General features: G+C 40.1%; 1 long non-coding RNA gene across 2 annotated transcripts; it reads right to left on the bottom strand.

Annotated features, from left to right (window-relative positions):
* Nucleotides 1–972: 972 nt before the first annotated feature.
* On the bottom strand, nucleotides 973–7513 carry LOC136995349 (uncharacterized). 2 transcript variants are annotated; one of them, XR_010886932.1, is made up of 4 exons: nucleotides 7449–7513; nucleotides 6885–7006; nucleotides 3763–3957; nucleotides 973–1036 (listed from the first exon to the last, which is right to left on the bottom strand). It is a non-coding gene; the product is annotated as an uncharacterized lncRNA (long non-coding RNA). The 2 variants fall into 2 exon arrangements; XR_010886931.1 differs by lacking the exon at nucleotides 973–1036 and having other exon boundaries at nucleotides 3294–3957.
* Between the last annotated feature and the right edge of the window lie 2477 nt (nucleotides 7514–9990).

Here is a 9990-nt window from a genome sequence, read left to right as displayed (position 1 = left end):
TACAGAGCTTAAAATGACTATGTTTAACTGAGAAGAGGGGAAGTTCATATAGACCTAGTCAATTAACTCAAGTACTAACAGGAATACAGGCTGCACTGAAGCTCACAAAATCATGGCTTCACCCAGGAACCATGATACCCAATGAGTGGCTGATGTCCATGTTGCCATGGCTTTGCTGTTACACAGACCCAAGCAGCTTTGGTCAAAATTATCTCAGATTTGTCTTTTCCCAAACAGAAGAAATTTACCCATAGACCCAGTGCCATTTTCATAAGATGTGGGATACTGGCCAGGGTCTTTCTGAAGTCTTTCCAGTCAGCATGACTATATCTTGCCCATGTAAACACAAGCTATTTTTTGCATCCTATCTCAAATGCCTCTCCCTGTACCCTACTGTTTGATGTTGTTGAATATTTTCCCCAATAACCAGCAGTTATATTTCAGTAGCTGGTGAATTGAGTCACTTGTATTTCATGCAAGAATACTCATGTTTAAGACATGAAATTCAGTGCTGGCAATCTGAAACATAAAATTTAAGGTTCAAACTCAATGTTCATTTTGCCCCTTACTTTGGTGAGATTTTTGAGTAACCATACATTATCTTGGTTAAAAACTTGTAAAAATCCCTTATGTATCCTACTTTCCAAATGGAAATAATAGCAAATAGGAGCCCTCGGGACTGAGCAGGTAAGAACATAACTTTCTTAGGTTCTCTTGAGCTTTGAAGATAAGAGTATTGTAGAACAGGATTAGACTTCATATCTATTCTCTTCTAAGTCTCTTTAAGGTCAGAAAGGTGCCGACACAGATAGTCGCTGCCTGCTATCATCCTAAATGATTTTCTGCAAATGCAAGATAGTTTTTCTATTAAAGATAAACCATCTAGCAAAAATATTTGCACGTGTTTGCTAAGGACCTTATGCTATGGAAAAAACCTGGCTTACCATGCTAAGGGCTACCTTTGGAAAAGCAGCATCAGAGGTATATGATATATCCAGAGAGCAGACTTACGGTCTTCTTCTGCCTTTTCCTCCTGCTAAATTAAAGAATACCTCAGATCTTATAGGCTGATGTTTAGCTTATGATTTTTGAGTCTTTCAAGCAAAATCTTCTGCTCTTGCCTGGACCTTTATTAACTGCAGAGCCATAACTGGCACTCATCGTCAGGAGGGAGGAACTGGAGGGGGGAACACTGAATTTGGACAAACAATTCATGGAGAGATTGGGAATGTGAACCAAAGACAAGGTGGGCACCACAAATTATGCATGTCATTATGTAACTAGAAGATGTATCATGATTCAAGGCAAATGAGGACTGCACAGACTAATATTGACCCTGGCATATCATGTTTTCTGAGTACTCAATTCCAAAGTGTTATTAACCTTCTTTTAAACCAGGTTTCAAGGATTTATTCATATACAAATACAGAAACTCATATGTAATATCAAACATACATACAAAATACTTGTTAAAAAAACATTTTGACTACACAGTCAACAACTGCAGATTCATGAAATGCCTGAATTATGGGTCTCCAGGCAAACCAATTTGCCTCCTTGTGTGAATATGTTACAACACAGTTAAATCCTAATACTTACTAGGTGTTATGGAAAATCAGGCTCGCCGGCCTCCATAACAGGGTCCAACCCTAGGTTCCTGCTGAGGCAGAAGTTCGAAGTCAGATTGGAGAGAAATAAAATTTAATGATATGCGTGTGGTAATTACAGCTCGAGCTGGGTGCCTCCGAAGAGGGACCCCGAACAAAGAAATCCCTGGGCAATTATACCCTTACGATCTAAATTCCCCACCCCTTAAGCGACAGTTTGGACCAATAGTAATAGTTAGGTCTGGGGTCTTCCCCTTCTTCACTGGGCCCCTTCATTGTCCCTAGGCAGGCTGCTGCTTTTCTTATCTTCAAGGTTGGGTACTCCTGCTGTCCGTGTAACTTCTTTATCCCTCCAGCTTGAGCCGGCTCTGGGGCCCCCTTTTACTTATCTAAGTAAAAGTTCACAGCCTGAGGCCTAAGGCTTCAGCAAATTTAGCTACTAATGCTAAGCAAGTTATGCTAAGCAATTAATTCTAGACAGCTTCAGTCCGATATTCTCTAACACTAGGGCTGAAGTTGTACTGCATATTCCAACAGCAGATGAAACACTTGTGAAGATTTTTCCAGACATAGAGCTTGAGAGCTCTTACAATTAAATTCCTACAGAAGGAGAAGTTATAGCAGAGCTAGTAATGTTGGCATTACTTCTTAAATCAGTGTCAGTGAAGGTATTGTAGGTGCCATTGACATTTTGACATGGCAAAGCATTAAAAAGTGTCAATAATCACTGTCAGACTAGCCAGACTGTTACTTAAGGCATCCCCACTTATCTATTAGGTTTAAACTGTCCAATTTCACAGCTTTGTAATAAAGATTTTATTGCTAGTGTGGTCTTTAAATCATGACATTTAACAAAAAATCATTTTTAAACTTGCTGCCAATGTTTTGCTATATAAATGCATGGCTGTGGCAAAATACTTAGCATGGTTTCTTTTTTGGTTTTAAGAGCTGACAAAATGTGTTTTAACTTGGACTCAATGATTCCCTACAAAAACTTACAAATGAAAGTGTCATGCAGAGAATGGGTTCATAAAAAAACAGTTATTTTCATAAACTGTTTTGAAAATCAAAGGGAAGAGATATTGTGAGACCTGCAGGCTTAGTTAAAGTATAAGTAATAGTTTTAAATCATTCAGAATTAGATGGTAGCTCAAGAGTACAGAAAAATACAGGCTCATGAAAAGCAGTTTGGGAGGGGATCATGTTTGGATCCTTACACATTGAAGGCAGTAGCATTGCAAGTTCTTTTTCTTCCCTATGTACATTCATGTTGTGTGCACTACTCTGGTCACTCCAGAACAGAGTCACTTCAGCCTTGGCAGTAGCCACAGAGTTCACTCTGCCCCTCTGAGCACACAACACACAAACCATATATACACATAGAAGTCATTAGCATCCCAGGACTGATGGGCGACAGGGGAGAAGAGAGGCTCTTTTCTGAGGCAGGAAGTTTTGCACCCAGATTCTGCTGTCTTGCAGAGGGTTTTTAGAACTTTTCCAGAGCCCTTGAGATACCTTCTGAGAGGTCTTCTGGAAACCCTCATTCATATGCTTCTGTAACCACTGGTGTTTGCAGCATATACCTTTTAGCAGATACCAGCCTCTTAAAATGTCACCAGATACTGTTATGCCAAAAGATATCCACTCTCTCTTGAAGTAGCTATCTTCACTTGGAAAGATCTGTTATGCCAAAAGATATCCATTCTCTCTTTAAGTAGCTATCTTCACTTGGAAAGATAGTTGTGGATATGTCTCAGTAGGAGAGTTCAGAACCTTTTGGCACATTTGTGGCTATAAATATTTTGAAACGTTGGGGAACAGTTCTTACTCTTGTACTATGCTGAGAACAAGCAAATGCCAGCTGTGATACTTTCCCACCACCAATACCTACACCTATGATGACAGTAAATTTGGAGATGTTCTTCCCAGAGAAGTTCTTCTCTGAGAAAAGTAATCCCAGTAGAGCTGCTTCTTCAGTGTCTGCAGATCTCTTGCTTCTCCATTTAGATAATGCACTACTGTCCCTTCCTTCAGCAGTTTTTCCCAGCATGTCTCCTGGTTGCAGAGTTCTAGAAAGCCCCAAGACTTGCCCTGTGCAGTGGAAGATCTGTCTTTTGACAAAGTTTTGAGGAAGAAGTTTGAATGAAGTACTTACCTTGTTTACAGATCTGAAAGCCCTGGGCAGATCTTCCCAGATTTAATTAAAGGAAACTTGCATTCAGATGCTTCACCCCTGCCCTGAGATCTTCATCCTCAGTGTTGAAAAGCAGCCTTGTGCACCAACAGCCCCAGAGAAAAAAACACTGGGGGACCAGATGCTGCTCCTTTGTCTTCTGTTCATACCCTGTTGCTGAGGCAGGGAATTTGAGTGTGTCAGGAGACATAGACTTTCTCCAGCTACTGTTACCTACTCTTCCTTAAAACTTTGGGGGAAAAGACCACCCCAGACTCATCTTGGACTTAAGATTTACATCTTTACATTTCACTTTCAAAGTGTCTTGGATTCTCCAGTGCACTAATGTTTATACATCCTTTATACACATTTCAAATCTGATATCACCTCATTTTGTAGAGTATAGCAATGTGATTTGTGCTTTGTTGCTTCTCTGAAGACCCAGGAGCACTACCTGAAATCGGGAAGGCAAAGGAAGGACAGATCATGAGCAAACGTAATGTACTGGTGCCCAGACTTACAGTTATCCTCAGTTTGTATCTAATGTGCCTGCAGTGATTCTCATTAGCCATATAAATCTCCCTTTCTGAATCTTACTAGGCTCACATACTGTGGCAATACATTCCAGAGGCTAATTTTATGTTAACATATAAAAGAAACCCTGTTATTAGTCTTATATTTCTTTCCTTTAATATTTTTACTAGATATCATTTTATTCTTTTGCTGTAAGAATTGGTAAGTATACACTGCCCGTCTATTTTCTTTATTGCATCTATCATGTTCGATACTCTAATTAATCTCCTCTGTAAAGCAAACAAACCTAATCTTCTCAGTCTCCCAGAGGAATAGTATTTTCTGTATCCCTGATTATTTCTTGTCACCTCACTGCTCACCATATTTTATTTGTAGTTGGCAAACATCTTGGCAGAAATACTGCATTCACCTCTGGACAGCCCATCTCTAGTGCTGGCATAACACTATTTTCTGCATTCTTTTTGAGCCCTGCTGCCTCCTGATTTGCTATATTTGCTGCTCTAGTTTTCTTTCTAAGAGGTCAAAGTTTGGAAACCAGCAGTGCAGATTGATGATTCCAGGTTTTCCAGCCCAGCATTTGTTATTCTTTATTTCTCAACACTCATTTTCATCTGCCATCAAGCACCTTATTCACTTCCCTGTGTAAGGACTATCTCTAGCACTTAAACAGAATCTCTGAAGTGAAGATAACACCTAAAGAGAAATTTTGGTACCTCACTGCTGAGTCTGCCTTTATTCAAGTCCTATTTTGCTGAAATCCCCTCGCTGCACACTTTCCATGCTCCCATTGCCCTGGTTACTGCACTGGGCTTTGCATGCTCCCATGGACCTGAATCTGGCTGCAGCTCTTCTTGTTGTGGTCTCTCTGGAGTTGTTCTGGTACAAACTTCACAGTTCAGTGTCACAACTGCTCTCATGACCTCTTCTGCCCTCTCAGCTCCAGAGGAAATGTTACTTAAAGACTGGTGGAAAGCACTAAGGAAAATGGAGTTTTATCTCCATCACAATCTGTTGAAGTTGAGTCTAGAAGCCATCTTGAAAGTTATGCCTTAACCAGCACAATTCGGTGTCTTAATACAGGGGCAAGTCAGTCTAAGATTGGCAGGATGGATAATACAATAATCCCATCTGTCCTTAAATTCTGTTAGTCTCTTATTAATAGCCCTTGCAGGCAAAGGAATCAAAGGATTGCCAATTACAACACCCACTTTGCTCCCACAAGTTGCACATTTTAAAGTGGGTAAATTGAACTTTGTCTTCATCCTCTCTTCTCCCAGCCCATCACTCCTAATGAGGCTGGTGGGCTTCCATCTTTTCACCCCCACAGTCTCAACCCAAAGGTAATGACTATGCAACAGCTATCAACTCTCCCTTCCTTGCAGAATACACTCACCCATCCTATAAATTGGAAAGCAAGATTTTGATTTGGTAAAGCTGTATAAATTGACTGTGAGTTTGCTGTGGTCTGGAATTCTGCAGCTAAGAGAAAGAAGTACAGCTTTTCTGGGATTCATGTACTGTGTTACAGGAATTACATCCATTGTTTGCCGTCCCACTTTACACATGAATCATCAGAAGTTAGGCTTCCTAACTGAAGTCATTGCTGTACTCATTTAGATAGGTTTTCCATTTTATGTGGTTTGTATTTGGGATATTGTGTATTTTATAAACCAAGTGGCTTCTTTTTTATGTGTCCATCTCAAGCTCTGTGTATACTGGGCATTTATTTAAATGTGTGATTCATTTTTTTCCTTTGTACTGTAAGCAAAAAAATAGCGGTAGTGTAAGCAAAACTTCGTCTGTCCATTGGATAACAATATATGTCTCTTGGATTAGAGTTATAAAAACATACACTGATTTACTGATTTGGCCCTGTATTTGCAATAATTAAACTTCTGGCTTAACATTTGTACAGGGTTATCTGTCAGGGTAAATGGAATGCCTGAAATTCCATTTATAATTCCTTAATTCTCTCCATCAAATGCAGAGTATCTTAAATTGTTATTCATAATCCTGGCTGTTATACACTTTAATGAAGATTATGAGGAGATGGCATTAAAGATATGTTTGCCTACTGAAGAAGCAGAGGACTTTTGCCAGGGTAATAATTAGTAAAATGCCACTGCTTCACTTCTATTTCAACTCTTCCTAATTGTGTATCAATATAGAAAGCAAATTCTCCATAAGGCACTACAGCATTCCCTCTTCCTGCAGCCTCATCTGATTTTTTGTGACAGTATGACTGCCTAGGACCTTTAGGATGGGATTTAACAGAGTACTCAGAATCCCAAATATAAGCAAGAATTACAGCTTTCAGTTAGCTCCTAAGAAAGACAATGACATATAATTACCTAATAATTATTTACATGCAGTACCACATACATCACTGAAAGCACTTTTAGAAGAGTGTCTTAAATCCTGTTCAAAGGCATTGTAATTACATAGCACATCAGTTTCTTCACAGACAGATGTCTGTCATTCTCCCACTATTGAGCATGAAGTCTCAGTATAATGTTTACATTTCTGTATTACCAGACACCCATGTGCATGTCCTTTTCTGTGCTACTCACCTGCCTCGTGAAGATTTCTTCCGAGCTTGAGAAGAGTTGCAATGCTCAGCCTTAGCTTAAGAGCCCTGTGGCTCTTTTGTACCTAGACTACCGTCAACCAGCTCCATTGTTGCCCAACAGCCCTGTAGGGTACAGATACCAAGACATTTAGGAGTGACCATTTTCCTGGACTTTATATGGGGCCTTTCTCTCTTTTCCACTAAGCTCAGCTCTGTTAATAATCACTCAGCTCTCTCTTGTGCTCTCTTTAACAAACTCCTATCTAAAGCAGATAGTTAATATTTAATTTTTCTTCACAAACTCTGTAGCCTCCAGGCTTTACCAATGCCCCCTGTTTCTTTCTCCTCATATTTAAATGAAATCCACCACTGTAAGCTAACTATTAACACCAGTGGAGACACCCCAAGCACCATACCATTCCAACAAAAGGTGGCCCTCAAATTTAAGGTGACCCTTGCTTCTCAAAGAAAGCCAAAAATCACATTAAAACACTTAATTTAAAGGTGCTGCTTCACAGATCATCTCCCCACAGTCCCCTGGGTGGCCTTACAAGAGCATACTTACCTTTGTCCCAAAGCCCACATGTCACTCTGTAGACCATTTCTTCCCCACACTTGAGCTTCAGGGCCCTTCCTTCTTCATAGACTGTTTTCCAGGCATGCTTCACCGGACAACCACCAAGTGGAGGAAAACTTGAAATGTAAGATCTGTGCTTGCCTAATTCAACTTTGGGCTTCCGCAGTGCTATCAGGCAGGCAACAGTGCCCTGGACCCTAAGTCAGAAGCTGACCTGGGGAGGACCATGGGGGCTGTCCCCATCCCCAACAGGCCATGTTGCTGGGGGATCCTGCAGCTCCTGCCCAGCTCCTCGCTGACCTCTCCACCCAGCATGGCAGGTCCCCCAACTCTCTCCCTTCCCCAGGGCACCTGCTGGAGCTCTTGGAGAACCCCCAGGTAAATCTAGATCCAAAGTCTCATCTGTGAAAATAAGAGTGTTTTTTTCCAGATGCAAACAAAGCATGGTCTTAAACTGGATTAATGCAGGTGAATGTTGTTCTCTGTCTTTACTGCTATATCTGAAACAGTTTACTTATTTGGAGCAACCTCAGCAGTAAACATTTTGCTGCAGTGTGCTTTTATCCTGCTGCTGAGCCCTCTCAAACAACCCTGCATAGCTTAAACTTACAACAATTTCTCTTAAAGTTTTTCCTACTCAGTCTCTGCTCTTATGTTGGAATATATAAGACACACAAAACTGTTAGTCCCCATTAGTGGATTTCTGTACACTTTCATATCCAGCTGCTGTAGATGTTCAGTAATTTGGAGAGTCTTCTGGGTATTTTAAAGCTCTTCTAAATTATCCTGCTCTGCTCTCTGCATATATCTACAGAAAAAGTATTCAAATAACCCCATGTGTCCACTCCCTCACCCTTCTCCCCAGTACACAGGTTATCACTGGAACTTTATCTACTTGCAATTAGAAAACCTCCATTTGTGTTGGCAAATGCCAGATCTGGCAGTTGAGAATTTGGCCTTTCCAGTCTGCTTGACGATTACAAAGGACAAAGTGGACTCCCTAATGCTTATTTGATGAATTCAGCAAGACTAGAGCAGTGCTCTGACTTGAAGCACTCCGCTTTGGTTGTTTGCTATGCCCACACCAGTATGCCAGTTTTACTACTTTCTAAGTATTTGTGTGCATCACCATGGAATTTCTGTTAGAAACATTACATTAGCTTACAGGAGCTTTTAGTTTTCCATGTATTCACCAGCTCTTGCAATTGGAAGTAGTTAATAATGCATTTTTATCCCAACTAATAGCTATTATGAATACTTTGTAGATACATTCTGCTTATTTATATTTGTATTGAATTTTATTCTTTTTCTGATGGAATATTAGGGGAAGCAATAAATTGCAGAATGTTTGGTTTCTGTCATATAACCAGCAGATTTCTGCCCACCAGTCAAAACTTAATTTAATTTCTTTCTTCCTGGTACATAACTTCTGTTCTTCCTTTCCCCTTCCTTTGTTTTTCTTAATTCTTACAACATCTGCCAGTTAAATGAGTATGCCTTTCAGTAGGTAGGGAGAAGATGCAATTCCTGTTGCACACAGATCATATTAAGCATCCACTAAAGTGAAATTATGCACTCCATATAAAAATAGTTGAAAGGAGGAGGAGAGGGTGGAAGAACAAATTATTAGCAGCCAGTTTTTCTGTCACACTGCTGATAAAATCTAGAGAGAAAATAGGAAAAGAGTCTTTGGGAAAGCTGTAGGATTTTATACTGTAGAAATGTCTCCTTGTGATTACAGCTCATGGGAAAAAGCTTTTGCCCTTTCAAAGAGCAGTTTGGTAACAAGTTACATGCACCTTGCTCAATTTGGAAGAACTATTATAAAATATACAGCAGGGGTGTGCTTCAAAGCATACTCTAACTATATATATTCCCTACGTTAGCTATAGAAGATCTCTGGGAAATATGTAATATCTTTTAAAGCACAAATTGGCTTTCAAAGGGTACTCATCTATTTTCCTCTCGGTGTTTTATTCAGGGACAAGATTGTGCCCTCAGGCGACTACAGCTGACAGCTGTTGGTGAAAGCCATTGTATCAAATGCTGTCTTGTCTCTTTTCAAGCCCTCTCTCATCCTGTCCAGGCAAATGTGAATCAGGCTCCAGGCCTTTTTTCATGATTTGTCTTTAGAAGCTGAAATTGCAGTTACTTTTTCCAAGGCTGAATAAATGAAACTCCCAAAAGATCTCCACTGAAACTTCCTCTACTAAAAAGAGAAAATCAGAATAGCCCTGTCAAAATATAAGGCATCAAAGTAGATGCCATCAAAGCAGCTTTAATTCTACAGCAGTATAAAATTTAAGGTTTGGTAGTTGGTAGTAGTAAATTAAAATGTCAGTGGTCCTCACTGTTCAAGTGGAAATCAGCCTGCACTCTGGGGCCTATCCCAGGATGACCATGAGTGATCATCCTCACTGTGAGATGAGTTCCCTCCGTTGATCTCAAAACCTGAAATCTGCTGATGAACACTGAATACAGTTCTTAGACTACACCTGTGCACAGTTTGCAATGTTTGCATAGCTGTCTG

Source organism: Apteryx mantelli, chromosome Z, assembly GCF_036417845.1.
Source record: "Apteryx mantelli isolate bAptMan1 chromosome Z, bAptMan1.hap1, whole genome shotgun sequence".
Classification (NCBI taxonomy): Eukaryota; Metazoa; Chordata; class Aves; order Apterygiformes; family Apterygidae; genus Apteryx; species Apteryx mantelli.
The sequence above is the reverse complement of the archived record's forward strand: the minus strand, read 5'-3'. Positions and strand labels throughout refer to the sequence as shown.